This window comes from Cynocephalus volans, chromosome 2 (genome assembly GCF_027409185.1).
Source record: "Cynocephalus volans isolate mCynVol1 chromosome 2, mCynVol1.pri, whole genome shotgun sequence".
Lineage (NCBI taxonomy): Eukaryota > Metazoa > Chordata > Mammalia > Dermoptera > Cynocephalidae > Cynocephalus > Cynocephalus volans.
Window position 1 is genome coordinate 62,087,190 of NC_084461.1, and position 21,475 is coordinate 62,108,664.

Sequence of the window (21,475 nt, forward strand, 5' to 3'; positions counted from 1 at the left end):
CAGCTGATTAGCAACCTTAATTCCCTCTTGCCGTATAACCTAACATATTCACAGGTGCCAGGGATTAGGACACAGACATCTTTTGGAGGCCATTATCCGCCTACTACAGACCCTAAAATCAGTATGTGTCACTAAATTTCCCTTTTATTTCTGGAAAAAAACAAGAGGACCATTTGGTGTTATTATCATTCCACGGTGTTTGCCTGCCAACAATGCACTGAGTTCTCCGCTGAAACATATTTAGGAGCAGTCTCTGTGCAATGTGCTTACAAATATGATTATTGTTAACATTTTCAATTATTTAACATTTATCGAGCACTAACCATGCGCTAAATACTCTGCAAAACATGCAATTAGTCATGGTTGATGCCTAAAGGGCTTACTACTTAAAATTAGACAGACAGTCTAAAATTAGACAGATGCTAACATCTATAAATAGCTAAGCTTTGTGAAAGAGCTTACTATCCCAGACAAGTCACATGTAGTACTTCATATTATGTGTTTTCCAAACACAACTTACTCCCATGACACCAAGAAATGTACACTCTCCAGAAGGTATACATTGAAACTTTATGTAGACAGGAAAGAAATATTGTATAAAGGCCATTTATGAGCCGTTTGTTTAAAGTTTGAGACAATTGCATTGTATTCTTTTTTTAGATCTTGGGAAAGATCTTTCTGTGTTCTGTGTTAATAGGATTCAGCTATGAAAAGAAAATATCTCTTAAACAGTGCAGAGTGTAAAATTTAATTGCTAACTGGAAGAAGAAATTTTCAGAAGCTGGTGATGTGAATAACAAGCCAAGTTCTTAGACGCCCAGAATCATTTAGGAGACTGTTCTGCACTGTAAATTAAGAGCAACCAGAAAACCATTTTTACAGTTTAGAAGGTTGAACCAACCATCATGTGTGTACACTACTTGTTTTTAACCTCCAATGAATTTCCCTGGCAATAGCTTGCTCCATGTACCATTTATACGCAAGAGAATTGGCAGAGGTGAATCAATTTATGTACTTACCCTTTTTTAAAAAATGGAAATATGCCTACAATACCATTTTATATGCCAATATATTTTGTTTGATCAACTCTAGGGACAAAATCACCTCATTCATTTAATGATGAACAAACTGAGACCCTGAGGTAAAGTGAATTGTTAAGGTCATAAAACTAATTAATATCATAACGGGAACTAGAATCACAGTCACCTGTGACACTCGCTGGGTGTTTTACCATTTCACCTTGATGCTCCTTGTCTGTCTCTCACCGTGACCCCTCCCTCCATCTCCTTCCCCCCTCCCCCTCCACCCACCTTTTGCCTGGAACTCTTTAAAATAGGACAAGGGGAGAGGTTTTGTAATGCCAAGTGTCTGTTATCATTGGCTTTTCCCAAATGTTCTTTTCCAAGTCGTCAAGTGGACTGTGGAAGCATCAAAAATGCAGAGCTGCAAGGAAGGGCTCAAAGTATAATGCTCTGCACAGAGCAGTGATATGATTGTCCTCAGTCAGGATGACTGACAGGGTTGGAGCCTGGCTGACTGGCCGCAAGCGCTCTGGGCAGAGGCTGCAGAGGCCTCAGTTCTTACCACACAGCCCACGCCACCATGAGCGGCTCCTGCATGGCTGCCAGCAGCATGTGTCTTCTGGTGTGTGGTTGTGTGGGATGGATCATTACTTAAGTCAAAATAAATCAGAGTAGCAGACGGAAAGCCTAGAACGTGGCTTTATGTTTCTAGAAACAAATGCCCTTGTGGGAAGGAGACTCCCAAGCCATTTCGCCCTTTCTATACCTTTCTATACTTTCACTTCAGGCCAAGCATGGTATCCTCAGCCACCTCAAGTCAATTTTTAAACAGCTCAATGCTGCCTTCTTCTGCCCACCTTCACACTGTGCCAGTTGCATAACGAGACTGCCTGGATTTAAATCCAGCTCCATTACTTGCTACCTGTGTGAGATCTAGTAAGTTTTGTAGACTTTCTGTGCCTCTGTTTCCTCAAGTGTAAGATATAAGTGATTTGGGCATCTACCTCACAGGGTTACTTTGTGGGTTCCATGAGAGAATACAGGAAAAGCATCTAGAAAAAAATCAGACATATTAGTGTTCAATAACTGATGCTATTATTTTTATTCTTTTGATACATATCAATAGAACAAGTAGTCCTTAGGTAGGAGCAAGACGGAGCAATCATTACTAAGATGTGGGCTTTGTCCTCAAGAAGTTCTCCATCAAGCTGCAGAGACTCTTCTGTAAAAGATAAAGATAATTTGGGAAGACACAGGAAGAAGCTGTCAAAGTAGATGATGAATAACTGCAGAGGTAGGAGGAAAGAGATGATCAGCAGAGAAAGGAACAAACTGCCTACAGAGCAAAGACGTTATGCTGTGTGCATGTTTCCAGGGCCTAAGACAGACCCTTCCTGGTCTTGGTAAGAATCTAGTGGCATGAAGATTCCCAGTTGCATATATATCTGTATATATACACACACATACTAGAGTTCTTCAAGAAGTTCATGGAAAAATATAATTGAAAGATAATATGGATCTTTCCATGAACTTTTTGAAGTACCCTAGTGTGTGTGTGTGTGTGTGTGTGTGTGTGTGTGTTATTGTAAGCAAAGTGGAGCAGCTAGTTCTAATTTGATTATTTTATTATATCATGGAGAATAAAGGAAAATCACACTTTTCATTATGTCCTCACTGCCTGGAAGTCAGGTCTAAAATAGGTTTTCAGCGAAGGTAGGCCCAGGCAGTGACTGAACATATTTTTCTGGATCTTCTAAGACAGATTCCTATCTGACAGGAATATAATTTTAGCCACATATGCAATTTTAAACTTTCTACTAACCACATTAAAAAAGGAAAAAGCAGCAGATGAAATTAAATTTAATAATGTATTTTATTTAACCCAATACATTAAAAATATTATTTCAACATGTAATTACCACAAAAATTATCAATGAGGTATTTTGCCTTTTTTGTACTAAGTTTTTGAAATCCAATGTATAAACTTTATACTTAAAGCACATCTCAAGTTAAACTAGCTACATTTTAAGTGCTCAATAACCATATGTAACTAGTGGCTACCATGTGACAGTGCAAATCTAAAAGTTCTAGTGAGATTAGAGATTTTTTTAAAAAATCACAAAAATCAACTACATTGTATATTGATAAATTTTTTAAAAATGTATACTTGAAATACATGAAAATATTTTCTTTCAGAAAATAAACTCACATATTTTAGAGGATGCTGTATGTCACACAGTTGTCTAATGGCAGAACACATTAGGATTGTTTCAGTATCCCCTCTCCCATAACTTTTAGAGAATAAGGGCAAACACAAATTCAATCTGAGAACTTGCTTGACATGGTGATTAATTAAGACATATGGGTGAGCATAAAGCAAGATTTCCTCCTACAATCAGTCTTCCACTGACCTTCATTAAGGACAAAGGACATTTTAATGGATGAAGCCTTCACCCTTAATAAGCTTTCACTCTGTTATTTCCTATGGAACCATTCATTAGATTAACAAAACAATGGTAGCTGGCTAATGGCAGAGCTGTGGTCAGTACCCCAGGGATAGCCTATGTCACCCTTAGTGCCTCAAGGCAAAATGTCACTTGGGCCAACTTGTCCAATCCAGTCAAGAAGACTTTGACCTATAATTGCATTCAGAGAGCTCAAGAGCTCAAGAGGTTAGAGATGGGGTGAGTGGGCCCATGCTTTGCATCATCGCTTCGGTTTGAGGAAAGGCTGCATGGAAGCATAAATGGAGATTGATATGAGCAAGGGTGAGGAAGATTGGTTTCTGCTCCCCAATGATATTCCTGTTTATCATTATTTGGGGAGATATATTTGTTTGTTTATTGTTTAAAAACATTTTTGTTTTAGAATAATTTAAAATTTACAGGAAAGTTGCAAAGATACTACAGAGAATTCCCATGTAAACTTTCACCCAATTTCCCCTTACATAAGTATGGTACATTTGTCAAAACTAATAAATCAACATTGGTAGCATTACTATTAACTACATTCCAGATTTTACACTGGCTTTTTGTTGTTGTTGTTCATATTCACAAATGAGTTCAGGAGAAATTGGGTTTACTTAGTTTACCTCTGACTAAATTCAACAAATATCATTGGAGCAACTGCCATGGATGTGGCACTGTGCCAGGTGTGCCCTGAGTGACACTGCTGGAACGCTGAGACACAGGCTGTTTCTCTCTGCTAAACTCTCGGTTCCTTGATGATAGCAACTGTGAGAAGTGTGTCCTATTCAGCCTTTCCCATCCTTAGATTCTCAATTCCTAAAACAATCCCTAGAATTCAATAGGTGTACAATAAAAGTTCTTGGACCAATAATGGACCCATAACTGTTGAATGGATGGATGGCTGAACGAATGAATGAGTGGTGAGCAATTCCTAATCACTGCCTTTAGGAGCTTACACTCTGGAATTAGGTGGAGAGAAGCACCCAAGTGATTACAATGCGGGGTGGAAGAGGTGGAAGGAGGTACTGCTGGAGGTGAGCGTGCCGAGAAAATGCTGTTTAGGTTCAAAGAAGGTGAGAGCCACACATCCTGGGGAAATAAGCAGAGATAGGTCATACTTGAGATTGTCCAGGACAGATGGATAGGATGTCATAATCAGGGCTGGGATGGGATATAAGTAAGGACACTCCAGCCTGAGGGAACGGAGTAAATTGACTAGCACTGTGGGCAATCATGAACACCACAAAGTTTAGTTTAGATAGCATGTGGAAGTGAGGAAGGGAAGACAAAAGAGGTTCACACAGGGTCCATGTTATGCATGTCCTTGAGTGCCTCAGTTTGCTAATTTGGAAGTGACAACAGACACAGGTAAATCATGAGGAGAAGCTGGCTGGGGTGGGGATAGGTTTGTTTAAGCACATCTTCCAAAAACATAACAGGTCTGAGAAAAAGATTAGTACTGCAGGCAAGAAAACAGAATTTGTGATAATTTGATGATATAATTTGTCATTGAAGTTCTTTGATGACAAGTCAGAATTTTCCTGTGTTTGTAATGTAGGATTCTATGCTGTGATTAAATCATTACTCTCCGTCCAGCCAATAAAATGCAAAGAAAACCATTAAAGACGTTTTGTTAAACAAGTAATTAAAATAGCAGTAGCTTTTCAGCCTAATACTTTTTATTTATATGTTAGGTTACATTAAAAGCTGTATGATCAAGCTGACCTGAGGGTCTGGAACAGGACCTGTACAATCGACTTCACATTTTTAAGTGGAAACTGTATTGAGTTGCATTATGTACTACTTAGGGAGTCCAAAGGAAAAAAAATGTAAGCATCTCATGAGGGTAAAACGTTCTTAGCTATAGTAAAGAAAAAAGAGTATCACATTGATGTCCTTTATTTCAAGACTTTCCATTGCAGTGGAACACCCTTTATAATTTCCTGAATATCTTCTTTGGAAATGACACACTGAGCCACTTCACTGGGTGGTTCATGTCTATTTTCATTTATGGCGGCCTTCTGCTGTTCTTGCTGGGGGCCTCAATTGCTAACTTTGTGAGTGGAAACGCCCCTCCATTCCCAGCTCCTTTCTTGCTGGGTGTAAGGATAGAGGCTGTCATAGCAATAATTGCTGGATGTACTGTGTTTGCACATCTGTGGTAGCTTCTGAATTGAGTTTCAGGCCAGAGCCAGGCAGTCCCCCCACCCCCACCCTTTTATTTTCAGTGTCACACCATTAAAGAAAATGAGATTATGGCACCAGTCATCATTCACGTGACTCTAGCGTAGAAGGTTAGTGAGATATTGCAGAGATAATTCCATAGCCGCCATGGCCCCTGACAATAATTACAGTGTGACCACAGGGGATCACCTTCTAATAGGCTTTTGTTCACTCAATACAGAGTCTGTTGTGTGCTCGAGTTTGGATAATTAAAGTTGTGTCTCAGAAGCCACATGCGGTAGCTCATAATTATGTAGTTGCATCTAAGAGGAAACTGGGGCGACTGACACCCAGGCTGGAGGGAAGAAGAGGGACCCTGGTGAGGAGGAAGAAAGAAACCAGTCCCCTCATTTGGGCACATGATGTTGGGGTTCACTCCATAGCATCAACTACTTTATTTATTTTAAAATGAAAATGACGAATTATAGCCCTTCCTGGTCCAATCCTTCACCCTCCACAGGGACTTGTACTAAACCCTTTCCTATTGCCTCCACCAAAAGACTGGTAGCTGACCTGAGCAATGAAGAAAATGTAGATGGCTTATTTAAACACCATAATGGTTTAATTATTTAATCATTTGCATGTTGAGTGATTTGCATAAAAGCAGGAAAAGGCCCATGTCGGAATTTGGCCTGTATCTCCCCTTCTTCCTCACTGGAGAAAAGATCCTAAAACTTGGACTCATTTAAGCCCTTGAATTTTAGAGAAATGTGAACTTTGGAAAACTTAGATTTGTTATTTCAAAGACACAACATTGGAAAAGAAAACAAACCCACGGACTGTATCCTATTGGACCATATTTCCTAAGTCAGTCTATGGCTGTCAAAGAAGCAAAGTAGTTAATTTCCCACACGCATATGCCCTTGAAGGGCTATTCTCCCAAGCGGGTGTAGGCGGAATGCTTTGGTGAGTGGGTGTCTTTTTGGCATTCTAAGATTGGGTCCCAAATTTTCTAAAGATTCACCGGGTAAAAGATGGCTATTTTACCATTCTGTTTAATATTTGAAACCTTAGTACAGACATCTCTTATCTTAAGTCTTTAGAATGTTTAGAGGATTCTTGGAATATACATCTAAAGGGCTTTGAATTTCTTGGTCTTAAAAGTAGAGTTCTGGTTTATTCTAACATAAGACATCTTTTCCTCCAAGTTTTGCCAGGTAGAGAACAAACCCTTTCATTCTTTTCAAAACCGTGGTCTCTTCTGCAGCCCAGCAAATGTACTCTTCACCCAATGTGGGAACAACAATTGCTATTTAAAATGCTGCCCTTTCATGAGGCTTTGCCTTCATGAAAATGAAACATATTTCGTCCTGAGCACCATATGGTGTTTGTGAAGAGTGGACACGCAGATGCTTCCTAATTAAAGCATTAAAGTTTGTCATGAGAAATGGCAGCCACAGATGATTTTGGCTGCGTGTGTGTATGGAGGGGGTAGGTGGGATGGGATCCCGGAGAGTGGATGAAGTGGTAGGCTGACTCCCAGCTTTTTCAAACACACACTCTGATTGGTCCTCAGGGAGCAGATAATGGCAAGAGGCAGTTAATTTGAAGATAATTGAGAGATCTCTTTCCTGTCTTCACACAATAAAACAAGGTGTCGGGCCTCAGCTGGCACTTGCACTCTGGCAGGAGGAAACAGGCTGGAATCGGTCTGCAAAAGCTGCCACCTCTTTTCACTTCTCACACAAAGCTGGGGACCGCTTTCTTGTCCTCCAGCCCTCCCACCCCCACAATCCCAGACGCGCACCCATGTGTATTGTTTCAACACATTAGACCGTAAATAAGAGTTTCCAAAGAGAAGGTATACTAGAGGAGTAGGGATGATCTATTCTTCTGAAAGACAAGGGATGTGCCTCTAAAACCACTGCCTCACTGGCCAGCCAGGAAAGGAGCACCCTCCTGGATGGAAGGTTTTCTGTGAGAAGGGGAGCTGGTTTTTGAACCTTTTTTTTTTTTTCTTTCTCAGCATCTCTGGTTCTATGTGTCAAGCTGTTTTCAAACCCAGAAAGTTCAGAAATGCTGAGGGACTTTCACAGGTTAACGTACACACTCATCCACACACGTCTGTGCAGACAGGAGCTCTAGCAGCGGTGTCACATGTGAGTAATGGCCTGAAGCCAGGCTTCATACTGACTTGGCAAGCCACTTTCTGAAAGGGAAAAGGCCAATGACAAGTAAGGGACTTTCTGTTTGCTTGTTTTCTGAGAGATCCCTCCCTCTGTCCTGCCAACATTCCCAGCTCCCTTTCACTCTCTTTCGGGGCAGCCTGCTTATAAATTCTAGGAAATGCTTAAGTCAAATATGTAGTCAAATGATCTTATTTCCTTTTTTAACACATGCATGTGAAGAATTACTGGAAACTAGGATTACATAAATGTGAAGAAAGAATGTTGCTTTTTTCCTCAGGACTGGGGAATCTGATAGTGGTAGCAATGATAAGAAAATTTACAAAGTGAAAAGATTCATCAATTTATTCACTAACTTATCTCTCATCAGTAAAGTCCTTAGAATGGAGTGGACACAAAGGCAGAGAAGAGGGGCAGGGGCAATGCTGCGTGAGAAAGACAGTCAGGGAGGCCGAGTCAGGCCGTTAACACAGGATGGTTCGGGGGCATTAAAGGGACCCAGACAGCTGGGTTTGCTAATCTGATTAAAAATTTTTTTTGAAGGGAAATATATTTTTCTGTTGTTATTCTGGTAAATTGGGTCAAGTAAGTTTTTCTTCCTTCTGAGCGGCGAGGCTGTGATGGCCTCCCCACCAGAGGGCTGTACTCAAGTTTATTCCTGTGGAGTGCCTTAGAGATGTTCTGTATTATCATTTCTGTGTTGTAATTACACAGAATAGGCAGAATGGGAATAAACCATAAAGTGCTGGAACCATTAAAATAAAGAATATTAAAACTAAAGTTAGCAACTTCTGTTTATCAAATGAAACCATAAAAAAAAGCAGAGATAAATTCCAAGGTTGTAAAAGAGATTTCCAACACATAAATTAACAAGAGTTTAGTATCAAGAATAGATAAAGAATTAATAAAGGTATGAAATCAATAAGAGAAAAATAAGTAATCCAAGAAAAAAACTAGGTAAATGACAGAAATAGACATTGTATGGTAAAGAAAACACAAATGATTAATATATACGTGAGAATATGTATATATACATTATTATTAGGCAAGAAATGCAAATCAAAACCCAAATGAAATCAAATTTTACACCTACCACACTGGCACACAATTGAGAAGTCTAACAGCATCAAGTTCTGATGAGGATACAGAAGAAGGGATCTCTTATACACCCTGGAGTGTGTGTGCACTGGTACCACAACACTGGAAAATGATTTGGCATTATTGACTAACCCAGTAATTCTATTGTTGGACATATCCTCTAGATAACTTGGCACGTCTACAAAGACGGTTATAACACGCTGCGTGTAAGGGCAAAAAACTATCTAAATAATACAAAAGTTTACAAATAAATTGTGACAGTGAAGTACTGCACAGTGGTAAAAATAAATGAATTAGCACTACACACATTCTGCAGAATCTCGCAAATTATATTGAGTGAAGTGGAAAAAAAACAAGTTTTACAAGATGGAACATAGTATAATGCCATTTTTCTAAAGCCCAAATAAAGCAAATGAAACAATATCTTATTTAAAGATACAGTAGATTCTCATTATTTGCAGTAGCTATGTTCTATACAGTTTGCTACCAACACTAAATTAGCAAATATTGAACCATTACTCCTAGGGGAAATCTATATTGTATATGTATGTATACATATATGTGTGTGTATCTATACATGCATGCTCAAATACATACACATACATATCTCAAATATATATTAAATCCTAAAAACAACTCCTCCTGATGGATTCTATTTTTTCTTATTGACCAAAGAGAAAATGAGGTTCAGAAGCAAGTGACTCACCTGAGGTCCCCACTAACAGGTGCCCACCATGCATCTGCCCCAGAGCCGCAGCTCCTTGCACTTCACTGCCCTGACCCCTGCTCTCTCTCCTCTGGTCTCTCTGCGAGGCTGAAATGAGAAGGCAGAGCATCACCTTGCCTGACCTCAGCTGGAAACAGGAGCCTCTGGTGACTCAAATATTTCACCACTCTGTGTGTGTCTGTGAATGAGCATGGAGGTGCCATGAGTATTGATTTTAGAATTACAAAAACATTTTAGTTAGTAGGCAAATTTGTAAATACAGAATCTGCAAATAACGAGGATCAATTGTACCTAACTATGTGCTAAAACAAAGGTCTAGTTCTGTGGTTCTGTGGTGGGGACAGAGTTTTATTCTGCTTCACAATCCCTGTTCTACTTCTTTGTCTCTCTATCCCTCCAAATGAAGTATGTATGTATATATACACATGTATTTGAGTATATATATCACATATAATTGCATATCGATATATTTGTGTGTATTATATATATTAGTGAATGTGTGTCTGTGTGTGTTGGAGAGAACCAACGTGTTGAAGGCCAGCTACAGTATGTATGGTGAAGGCCCTTCCATTTTAAAACTGAGGTTGTTGTCATCTTCACAGGGCTGAGTGATGAACTCATGAGATGACTGAAATTGGAACTTCCTGCTCAGCTCTCAGATGCAGTCTAAAATGAGACCCCCTCAGATTCAGGATTCCCTCTTTTTGGTAAGATAGCAAATATTGAGGTTATTACCACTCAAAGGTAATTTTTAAAATTCACAGGATGTCAAATAGAAGTTGAAGAACCTTGACTTGCAAAGTTTTACTTTTAAGGGCCTGATAGTTAAAATGTTAATAATATTTTGGGTACCTTTCATTACCCATTGGGGTGACTTTCAAAATTGTTTGGACAACTGATAAAGTGGTTCTAAGTATTTTGAAATAGGAAAGGGTTACCTCAATCTTTTTCATGTATTTAGAGAATATTTAAAGACACGGGTTAATGCATCCACATGTGTAAAGTGTGACCTGACTTCCAGGGTAAAAATATACATGTAAATTATCCATGACTCCTCAGGTCTCGAACAAACTTTGAAAATTCAGATTGCAAAGTCAGAAGATGGACTCTTCTCCCTACTGCTCACCCAAGACTTCCAAGTTCCCCTACTATTGCTCTAAATGACACTAGGAGTCCCTAGGGCATGTCTCACACGTGCTCACAGTGAGTCTTCTCCTGGAAACACTGATGGTTGGCAAGGGGCTGAAGCTCTTCCACTGGGCACTGCTATAGATCTGGGACACCCGGCTACTAATTCCTGGGAGTCCCTCATGGGTCCTGTGTGGTCATACGTGGGAGGCAAGGGAGATTGTCCCACTCCTCTAAAATTGTTCCCTGTTAGAGGGCCTCTGAGAAGTGCTTCTGGGGCCCATGTCCTGCTGAGTTATAGGGAAGCATAAAGCTCTTTCTCTTCATCGGACCAAAAGCTGCACCCCAGGGTACTGGGCTAGGGCAGATTTGGTGACTGACATAGACTCAGGATCATTCAGGTCCTCCCTAACTGAGGTTTTGTTCCTGTGAGTTTATCATATCTGGCTCCTTTGTCCATAAGAGATATCTCTTAAGACCAAGAAAACTCCTCAGGACTTGCCCTCCAAACTGCCTCAACAATCAAACACAAAAACACACATTTTGGCTGTCTACCAGACTACTGGACATGTCTAGTCATGTTTGAAATTTAGTCATGAGAACTTTCCAGACATAAGCCAATCTCCTAATATGTAGAGGAGTGTGTGTGTGTGTGTGTGTGTGTGTGTGTGTGTGTGTGCGCTCACGTGAAAACATAAACATTGAATATCACTGAGTACTATAATCCCCCTCAATCTAACTAACCTTTTTAGCTTTCCTCTATAGTTTCCACCATGTATTACATTTACGATGAGAAAAAGATATTAAATATAATGACTATACACTCTCAAAGAAAATCATAAAACTCCAAATATATACAAGTTTTCCCTCTATCGTGAAAAGAAAATGGGTTTTTGAGAAAACATTTAAAAATCCATTTTTCTCTTGTTATTAGAATTTATAGGAAAGTATGGTAGAGCCACTGAATAGTAAACATGTCTGCAAATGTCAATACACTTTTCTGTAAATCAGCAATAACTAGTTACAAAGTAAAAATGGAAAAGTATTTCACACACAATAGCAGTAAGTCATAAAATAGCTAGAAAATCTTAACAAGAAATGCGTGAGACCTATATAAATAAAATGATAAAACTTTATTGAGCATTATAAAATAATAATTGAATATCTCAAGTCACATATGAGAGAGCTGAATGGCAATATTGCCTGTCATAAATGTCGGTTCTTCACAAATTAACTTAGAGTTGTGAGACAAGTATGATTAGCATCCCAGTAAGAGTTTTTGAAAGAAACTGACAAAATTATTTTTAGAATGATCTGCAGGTTTAAAGAGTAAAGAATAGCTAAGAGCATGTTGAAAATGAAGAACATTCTGGCTCCTGTCAAGATGGTGGAATACTGTAGCCTGCCGGCTATCTCCCCAATATCAACCCTAGAGAAACTAAGGAAGTAAGAAGAAAGCGTGGATTTCTGGAACTAAAAAAAAAGCAAGAAACCATTGGGGAGACTGAAACCTGTGTGTGTGCGTATGTCTGTGTATGTGTGTGTACTTGTGTCTTTATGTGTGTGTTGGGCGTGGAGGGCTCGGGGAGGTGGTGATGGCTGCAGGCAGGACACAGGGCAGCCAGTGGCAGTTGGGCCAGTATTGGTTGGAGAAACAAAGTTCTGCTTTCCTACGTGGCCTCTGGATAGTTCTTGCCTGCCCCGGGGACATGGAAGTACGTCTTACAGCTCAGTCTGCTGAAGTCTATAATATCAGGGCAGCAAAAACCCTACTGGGAAAAGCAATTGATGACAGGACATTCATTCTTCTCTCCCTCTTTTTTCAAATCCTCAAATTTGGTAAATTTCCATATTTAAAAAATTGCCTTCTAACCATGCTACTTCTTTCTACGAGTTTAAAGGGACACAGATAAAACAGGTCTTAGGTATATATAGTTTTTAGTATATTTATTAAGAGATAAGAATGGCTAAAAGCAAAAATTAGCTAAGGGTTTGACTCATAAGTTGGAGAAGGGGCAATAGAATGTTGAAAGAAACAAGAAGGAAGGAAATAAAGATAAATACAAAAATGAATAAAACTGTGCATGTGTCTATACTCACACACCTACAAATGAGGAATGGAGGCTAATGAAGTCCCAAGTTAGTTTTTAAAAAATATTCATGTATGGATAGACTTCTAGTGAATAATCAAGAAGACAATGTGCAAATAAATCAAGTACAGAATGTAAGGGGAAATTACTACAGAAAACACAAATTTTTTTTTAAGAGGAAGAAAACTACCAAATTTGAAGTTAGTGAAATGCATAAATTTTTGAAAATATAAAATGCCAAAATCAGTATAAAAATAAATAGAAAATTGCATAGGCCAAGAAGTGTGAAAAAATTAAATATTAAAGAATTAAGTGTTAAAAATTGGCAGTCAAGTACCTTCCTTTCAAAACCCCCAGTCTAGAGAGCTGTACAGTCAATTTCTATCATACTCAAAAAGTCAGTTAACTCCTGACTTATACAAATTGTTCCAGAAAGTATTTTAAAAGTATAAAGAGAACAAATGTTTCCCAATCTAAAAAAAATCTATACAATAAAAATGAATTTTTTTTTCATTTTACAATTTTAATTGAATTTTTATTTTGAAATAATTTTAGATACGGAAAGTTTACAAAACTAGAACAGAGAGTTGCTCTATACCCTTCATCCAGCCTCTTTAGATGCTAAAATCTTGCACAATCATAGTGTAACCATAAAAACTAAAAAAAAATAATGCTGGTCTAATACTACTAACTAATCTACAGATTTCCTTTGGATTATACCACTTTTCTATTAATATCTTTTTTCTGTTTCAGGACCTTACATAGCATTTAGTTGTCGTATCTCCTCTGCCTCCTCCAATTTGTGACAGCCTGTCTTTCCTGACCTTGACATTTTTGAAGATTACTGATCAGTTATTTTGCAGACAATTCTTAGTTTGGGTTTGTCAGATGTTTTCTCATGCTGAGATTGAGCTTATGCATTTTTGCCCTGAATACTACTGTATGCACTACAGCCCTTCTGTATGCACTATATTAAGGGGGACATGATGTTGATAAGTCTCATTACTGGTGATACTAATGTCAATGTCTTGGTTAAGGTGGTGTCTACCAGGAGTCTCCACTGTAAAGCTACTATTAGCTACTATTTTTCCCTTTGTAATAAATGAAGATTTGGGTAAAGATACTTTGAGGCTATTCAAATGCCCTTTTTCTTCTTAAGGTTCTGCACACTAACTTTAACATTCATTGCTTGATCTTCTTGCCTGCAGCAATTATTGTTGCAGAATTCTAAAAGTGATATTCTATTTCCCTCTCTTTTTTTCTCTTTATTATAGGAAAAAATGATGTATATACACTGAAAAATGTCATCTATTTCTCTCATTCCTTCTAAACATTAATTGGAATTCTGTAAAGAAAGGCTATCCCTTTTCTCCCATTAATATCAACATGGACTCATGGACATTTATTTTATTCTATGGGTTATATTCCAATACTACTGTTAAATAACTTTTGATCAAATTGTTCCAGTTTTGGCCATTGGGAGCTCTTTCAGCTTGACTCCTGAGACCTTTTTCACAATTCCCCTATTCTTTTTCAAGCACTTTCTTATTTGCTGGCATTACAAGATTCTAAAGACTTATTTTATATTTTCCCTGCTTCAGCTTGTTTTATAAGCCTAATGTAACTGAAAGACAGCTAAGAACAACATAGAAAAGAAATATAGACCCATTTAATTTGTGAATACAGATGTAAAAAATTCTCAATAAAAGTTGAATCTAATCATGTATTATAAATTAATATTATGATCAAGTGTTAATATCAGGAATGCAAAGATGCTTGGCATTAAAAACTCGAACTGTATTACCACATGATCCAGCAATCCCACTTGTGGGTATACAGTCAGTTATCCATAGACCACATACGCAATGGCGGTCCCATAAGATAATAATGGAGCTGGAGGCGTGTAGTGGGCTATACTATCTAGGTTTGTACACTCTGTGATATTCCCACAATGATGAATCGCCTAATGACACATTTCTTAGAACATTTCCCTGTAGCTTAGAGATGCATGACTGGTACATCCAAACGAATTGAGATCAAGATTCTGAAGAGATACATGTAGTCCCATGTTCATTGCAGCCCTGTTCGCAGTAGCCAAGATATGGAAACAACCAAAGTGTTCATTGACAGATGAGTGGATAAAGAAAGTATGATATATACATACAATGGAATATAATTCATCCTTAGAAAAGAAAAAAATCCTGCGCTTGTGACAATGTGAATGAACCTGGAGGACATTATGCTAAGTGAACTAAGCCAGCCACAGAAGGACAAATACAGCATGATTCCACCTATATGAGGTATCCATAATAGTCAAACTCACAGAAGCAGAGACTACAATATGTATGACCAAGAAGTACATGGAAAGTGTTTAATATCATTAATCACAGGGAAATGCAAATTAAAACCACAATGACATACATACACCCACTAGAATGTCTAAGATTTAAAAAACTGACAATGTCAAATGTTGACAAAGACATGGAACACCAGGAACTTCCATACACTGCTGGTGGCAGGGTGAATCAGGGTAAGGGGAGAGAGTGGTTATACTGGGTGTGGGCTAGTAGGGGGTGGGTGCATTGTCTTTAGAGAATTTTAAAACAATCATAAAACTGATTATAAGCCAGTCTGCTTTTTATTATCAACATATGGTGGCAATTCTAAACAACATTAGTGATAAAATACTTCTCCCTGAAAAATATCTTTTTGTTGGTACAAGTGCTAAACAATTGCTGAGGTTACTCTTGGGTTTTAAGAATGTCTATGTAAGCTTCAGACTAGCACATTTTTATTATTTATTCTTTGATAATCACTGTGTGTTACATAGAAGTCCAATTGCTCCCAGTTATACAGTCAGTCTTTACAGGCTCAGACTCAGCTACATGTGTTACAGGACTGAGCCCCTTATGGTCTGGAATCTTCTCAGCTGCCGTCAGAGCAGTTTTTGTTTCCAACCAATGTGCACTGTGTATGCCTGCATTTAAACTATATATTGAAATAAACAATGAAAGCACAATGATTGTAAAGTCAAAGTAACAGAACTTTAGTTACTTTAATTCTGCCGTTCTATGTGGCCACTTGGAGTTTTTATTTGTGTTTAAAATTTAAAACAGAGTGCAAACTGCAAGGTATAATGTTTTTCTTTAGGTAAGTGAAAATTTAATTCATGCATGAAATAAATACTTTACTGAATTTGAATAACTTTCTAAAAATTGAACTTTGGTTTCTTTTTCAATTAACTGGCTACTGAAACCTAAAGGATGAATCAAGAAAATAATAATTATTACTCATTATAATGTGAATATTACTACATAATTTTGTTATGTAGATGAGAAGAACATTAAAAATTACTTCATGGGCTGGCCTGTGGCTCACTTGGGAGAGCATGGTGCTGACAACACCAAGTCAAGGGTTAAGATCCCCTTACCGGTCATCTTAAAAAAAAAAAATCTACTTCTGGTGTCAAATACTCTAGGTATACCAGTATCTGATAGCAATATAAAATGATACAATCACTTTCAAAATGGTCTGAAAATTTCTTATAAAGTTAAACATATATTCACCCTTGGCCCATGTCAAGCTAGAGCTGGGTCTGGAGCTCAAAGACCCCTCAAGCCCATTCACAGACTGGGTCACAAACTCTTCACAGGCCAGCCTGGGTCACCAGACCCCTCACACACAGGTCTACGAGCTAGGTAACCAGCAAACAGGTCCTTGGAAACCATAGATTGGGGAGCATGGCTGTGCGCAGTGGCTGCCTGAGGCAGACGCCAGCCAAGCCACTGCACTGCACATGCGCACTAACTCCACCCCCAAACACATACCACACACACACACACACACCACACACACACACACCACACACAATTTGCTTACAAAGAATGTGCCACACCACCCCCAACTGGTTGGGCAGGTGAGGGGGCCTGATTAAATTATTCTATTTTCCCAACAGCCCAGCAATTCTACTCCTGCGTATTTATCCAAGAGAAATAAAAATGAGGTCCACAACAAGACTTGCACAGAATGCACATAGCAGCTTCAGTCAATAGTCAAAACCTGGAAGCAACCCAAACGTTTGATAACTGGAGAATGGCTAAGCGAATTGTGATACATTCCCTAAATGAAATACTTTTCATCAATAAAAGAACAAAGCAGTGATATATGTGCAATGTGGATGAATCTGACAGACATTATTAAGCTGAGTGAGGGAAGACAGAAACAAAGACTACATACTATGTGATTTCATTTATATGAAGTTCTGGAACAGGCAAAAGAAAAGTCTAAGGTGAAAAAGAAATCAAACCAGTGGTTTCATTGATGGTGGAAGAGAGTAGGGGGTATTAACTGGGAAGGGACAGAAGAAAACATTCTGTGGAAGTGAAAATGTTATATATGATAATAGGGGTGTGAGTTACACAAATGTGGACACTTGTCAAAATTGTGGGCTGAAGTGTGTGCATTACAATGTATATCAATTTTACATAAAAAGACAGAGAACCCTCAAAAAACTTAAAAAATAATCAAATGGGGGTGGGGAATGGGTGGAAGAAGAGATGATATTTAAGGGCAGAATGTTGATAACTTTTAAAGCTCGATACATGAGTATTAATTATGCTATTCTGTTTTTTTGTATATTTCAAAATTTTCCATAATAAAAAGTAAAAAAAAATGTATACAAAGCATCAATACATGAATATGTGTTTTGTAGGAGCACAAATAACTAAAACAATAGATATCAAACACATTAAAATGTTGCTTATTGGGGGAGCAGCAACACAAGAGTGGGAGAAAGATGTATGGAACAAGGAAAGAAAAGAAGGGAATGGTCTTGCACAGAACAATAATAGTGTGTTGTGAACTGTGGAGGAAGAGGATCCCAGTCCTCTGAGCCCGACGTCTCTCCTCCCCCACTCCATCTCCAAAAAAAGAATGGGGGAATTTATCTGATGATAGATTAAATATTAAATATATGCCCCAGAGCTCTGACTATTAAGCAGTGTGGCATTGATGCAAAACTAGAAATGTAAATTTATAACCCACAAGAGATAGTTCAGAAACAGACCCCAGTATATACGGGACTTTAGTATTCGATAAAGGTAGCATCTCTGATCAACCAGGGGAAGAAGTGGTCGTGGAATAACTGAATGGCTGTTGTGGGGAGGGTGACCAAATTTAGAGACTCAGCTCATATAAAATACAAAGGAATATATTAATACTTTTCAAATATCTGGGTTGCTAAATTTAAAAACAATAGAAATGTAATAAAACAAAATATTGGAGCTTTATTAGCAAAAAAGGTTAAAATATCTTCATGTCAAAAGTGGTAGAAAGAAAACCAATATGAATGCAATAAAGCGGAAGAAATATTTGGAGCTTTGGAAAAATTATTTAGAGGGTTCATATAATTGGATAATCAAAATATTATGATCCCAAAAATAGGCAAAGGAGATGAACAGAAAATTCACAAAAGAGGGAAAACAATTGGAAAACGCAGTATTAATAAAATAAATGGAACTTAAAACAAAAAGGTGTTACCATTTTTTGCTCATCAAATTCACACTTTAGAAATAAGAATGTTTAAAATAGCACAATGAGACGGGCATTTTCATGCCCCACCCTGACTGAAGATCAGCAGCCCAATTATACAAAGTAGTTTAGCACATAAGAGAAATAAAATAAGTAAAAAGAAATAAGTAAAATAGAACACTACCTTAATATATTTACTTTTTTTTTTCATTATTCAACTTGTAACCACTCAAAAGAAACAATCCAAACCGCAGCAAAGGCTCTATGCATAACCAGTGCATTGTAGTTACAACCTAAATGTTTGTCAATAAAGAAATGAGGAAATAAATTATGTTCATCCTTATAATAAAATATATTATGTAGCTGTTAAACTTTTATTTATGAATACCTTTTAAAATATAAAATTATTGGATAAATATACATACATATTGTAAATATCCAGTTGTATTAAAAGTCTCAGCATAAAACAGCAGCTTCCTGCCCCTATCCCTCCTCACATTGTTTACCCTTCCCCCAGTGGCAGACATTTCCAACCCTCTCGAGTCTTTCCTATGTTAAACACCCATATTTCTAAATACTATGCTTAAGAGTGCTGTCTCTTAGTTTATTACTCTTAGCCTTAATTCTTGTCTTTCTGTTACGCTAGGTAAGGATTTAGCTCTCTTTAATCTCTTTTCCCATGACGTCCCCTTCCTTAATTCTCTGAATAATTATGTCATGATTATTCATTTAAGCAAAAGACAATGTTTACATTATTATTACTATGTAAATATTGTTTATTGGTGAGCCAAATAATAACCTATGATTACATTTCCTTACTTGTGAAACATTTTTTCTGAGTTAATTATTGCATTGCCTTTCTTTGGCTTACTTTTCTACGTGCCTATTGATATTTTAAAAAATAAAATTAGAACTGATTTGTCAAATATTTTGTTTTCCAAACACCCGAAACATTAGATGTTGGCTCATTTTTTCCCCCTGAGAGGCTTCTTCCCTAAGTAAGGTCCTTCATCCACCTCCTCTGATCTGCACCTGGTACCCCCAGGCCTGATGGGCAGCCATCAACCTAGGACTTCCCTTCGCCAGGCTCTTGTGTTGGGTCTTTAAGTTCCCTGGATGTAATCCTTCATTTCATAAGGAACAACTCCGATAGTATCCTGTGAAATGTGCATGCAAGGTAAATATTTTGAGACCCTGCATGACTGAAAATGTCTATTTTATTCTTGCATTTAGTTAGAATTCTATATAGGAAATCATTTCTCTCTAAATTTTGAAGTCCTTTCTCAGAATATTCTACCTTCAGACATAGATGTTATGAAGTCTGATGCAAATTTCATTCCTGATATTTTTTTCCCCTTCCATGGAAACTTTAAAATTTTTCTTTTTATTTCTAGTATTCCCAAAATTCATAATGATGTTCTTTGGTGTGGGTATGTTTGCTTTTATTGTACTGTGAATATGATGATCTCCTTAAATGTGGAGACTCATGTTTTCATTATTTCTCTGAAAATTTTCTCCCCTCTGTTTTCCTGTTTCTGGAAGTGCAAGTAATTAAGCATTGGTCCTCCTTGACTGATGCTCTTAATTTTCTTTTTTCTGACCTCCATTCATTTGCCTTTTAATTCTGTTTTCTGGGAGATTTTCTTGACTTCACTGTAAAACTGCTCTATTGAATTTTACATTTCATTTCTTGTATTGCTATTTTCCAAGATCTCCTATTCTTTGATTGTTCCTTTCCCTTATTTCCTGTTTGTATTTACAGATGCCATAACTTCTCGATATGGAAAAAGCACATCTGCTTTTAAACTGCTATGGCCCCACCTAGATGCAAGAGTCTGGAAAATATAATATAGTGAGGTATCTGGGAAGAGAGCAGAACAAAGCAGCCTCTACCACAGAGAATATCTTTACTGTTAAATGATCATTTTTATCAGTTCGTTTTTAAGAGTGAGGCACCGAAACACTTGTTGGAAGCCCGATGAATAGTCAGGACATGACATTCCGTAACAGAAGGTGATGTGGTAGCAAGCTGGCTTTTTTGTTGGAGAACCCTCAGATATCAGTATCTGAAGTTTTTGTTCCAGGGGCATGCAGTTGTTTGCAGGGAAGAACACTCCACTCTTCTTTCTGAGGGTACACACCCAGATATTAGCATTTTGAAGTAGAGAGAAAAGAGCTGTGGAAGAGGATTCTCCCAATTCATACCCAGAATTTCACTTAATTTTCCTAACTTATGTCCATGCTTCTCCTTCATTCCTGTTTTGTCTGGTATCCCTGAGTCCAGATTCTCTCTGTTTCAATTTATCCAGAGACTAAACCTCAGGTTTCCTGTGGGAGAGGAGAGGAAGGGCTGAAAATCCAACAGTTCCATCTTAAGACTTCAATCAATCCTCCAGTTTTCGGATCTCCATCTCATTCTGCCCTTCAGTAATACCTTTCACCACCAAGTCCTGGGCCTGCCTGAGTTCTGTATGGTGAAATAGTCTTTCTTGGTAGATGTACCACTGCAGACACTGGGGTTGTAGCCTCCTCTGCTCTGAAAATTCTTTACGTTGCTTCTCTATCTGCAGTCTTCCAAAAATGTGTTGCAGTGTCTTATTTGCTCTTATCTGCTTCTCATTCTCTTTGTCCCTGTAATTATATGTGTTTTAAATTCCTTTACTCTCATTTTAAGTGTATTTTAGGTGGGAGAGGATATAAACACACATGATCAATGTGCCATATTTAATGAGAAGTCTATAAATACTTTTGATAACAGATAATTTTATAGTACTTACTAGAAAAAAGACAAACTGTATAAACATTGTGATATGAAGCAGGTTAAAATGCACAGAAAAAATATAGGAAGGAAAATATCAAAATGTGAATTTTTATTACTTATGACTGTATGAAGAAATAACAGTGATTTTTAGTTTATCCTTTAATCCCTTTATTTCCAAGTGTCCTTGTTGAGCATGAATGACTTTTATAATCAGAATAAATTAAATATTTAAAAAATGCTTTGCTATGGAGAGAAAATATTAAGAAGCAATTAAGAGATTATCTCAGTTGGAAGTGTTTTTCT

General features: G+C 37.7%; 1 long non-coding RNA gene across 1 annotated transcript in view; it reads right to left on the reverse strand.

Moving 5' to 3' along the window:
- Positions 1–2,125: 2,125 nt before the first annotated feature.
- LOC134369117 (uncharacterized) overlaps positions 2,126–21,475 on the reverse strand; it is a 39,994-nt gene continuing 20,644 nt past the window's right edge. Inside the window, exons 2-4 of the long non-coding RNA XR_010022591.1 lie at positions 9,644–9,751; positions 8,933–9,039; positions 2,126–2,244 (exon numbers count right to left, since the gene is read on the reverse strand). This is a non-coding gene — a long non-coding RNA (uncharacterized LOC134369117). The remainder of the gene's footprint in view (positions 2,245–8,932; positions 9,040–9,643; positions 9,752–21,475) is intronic.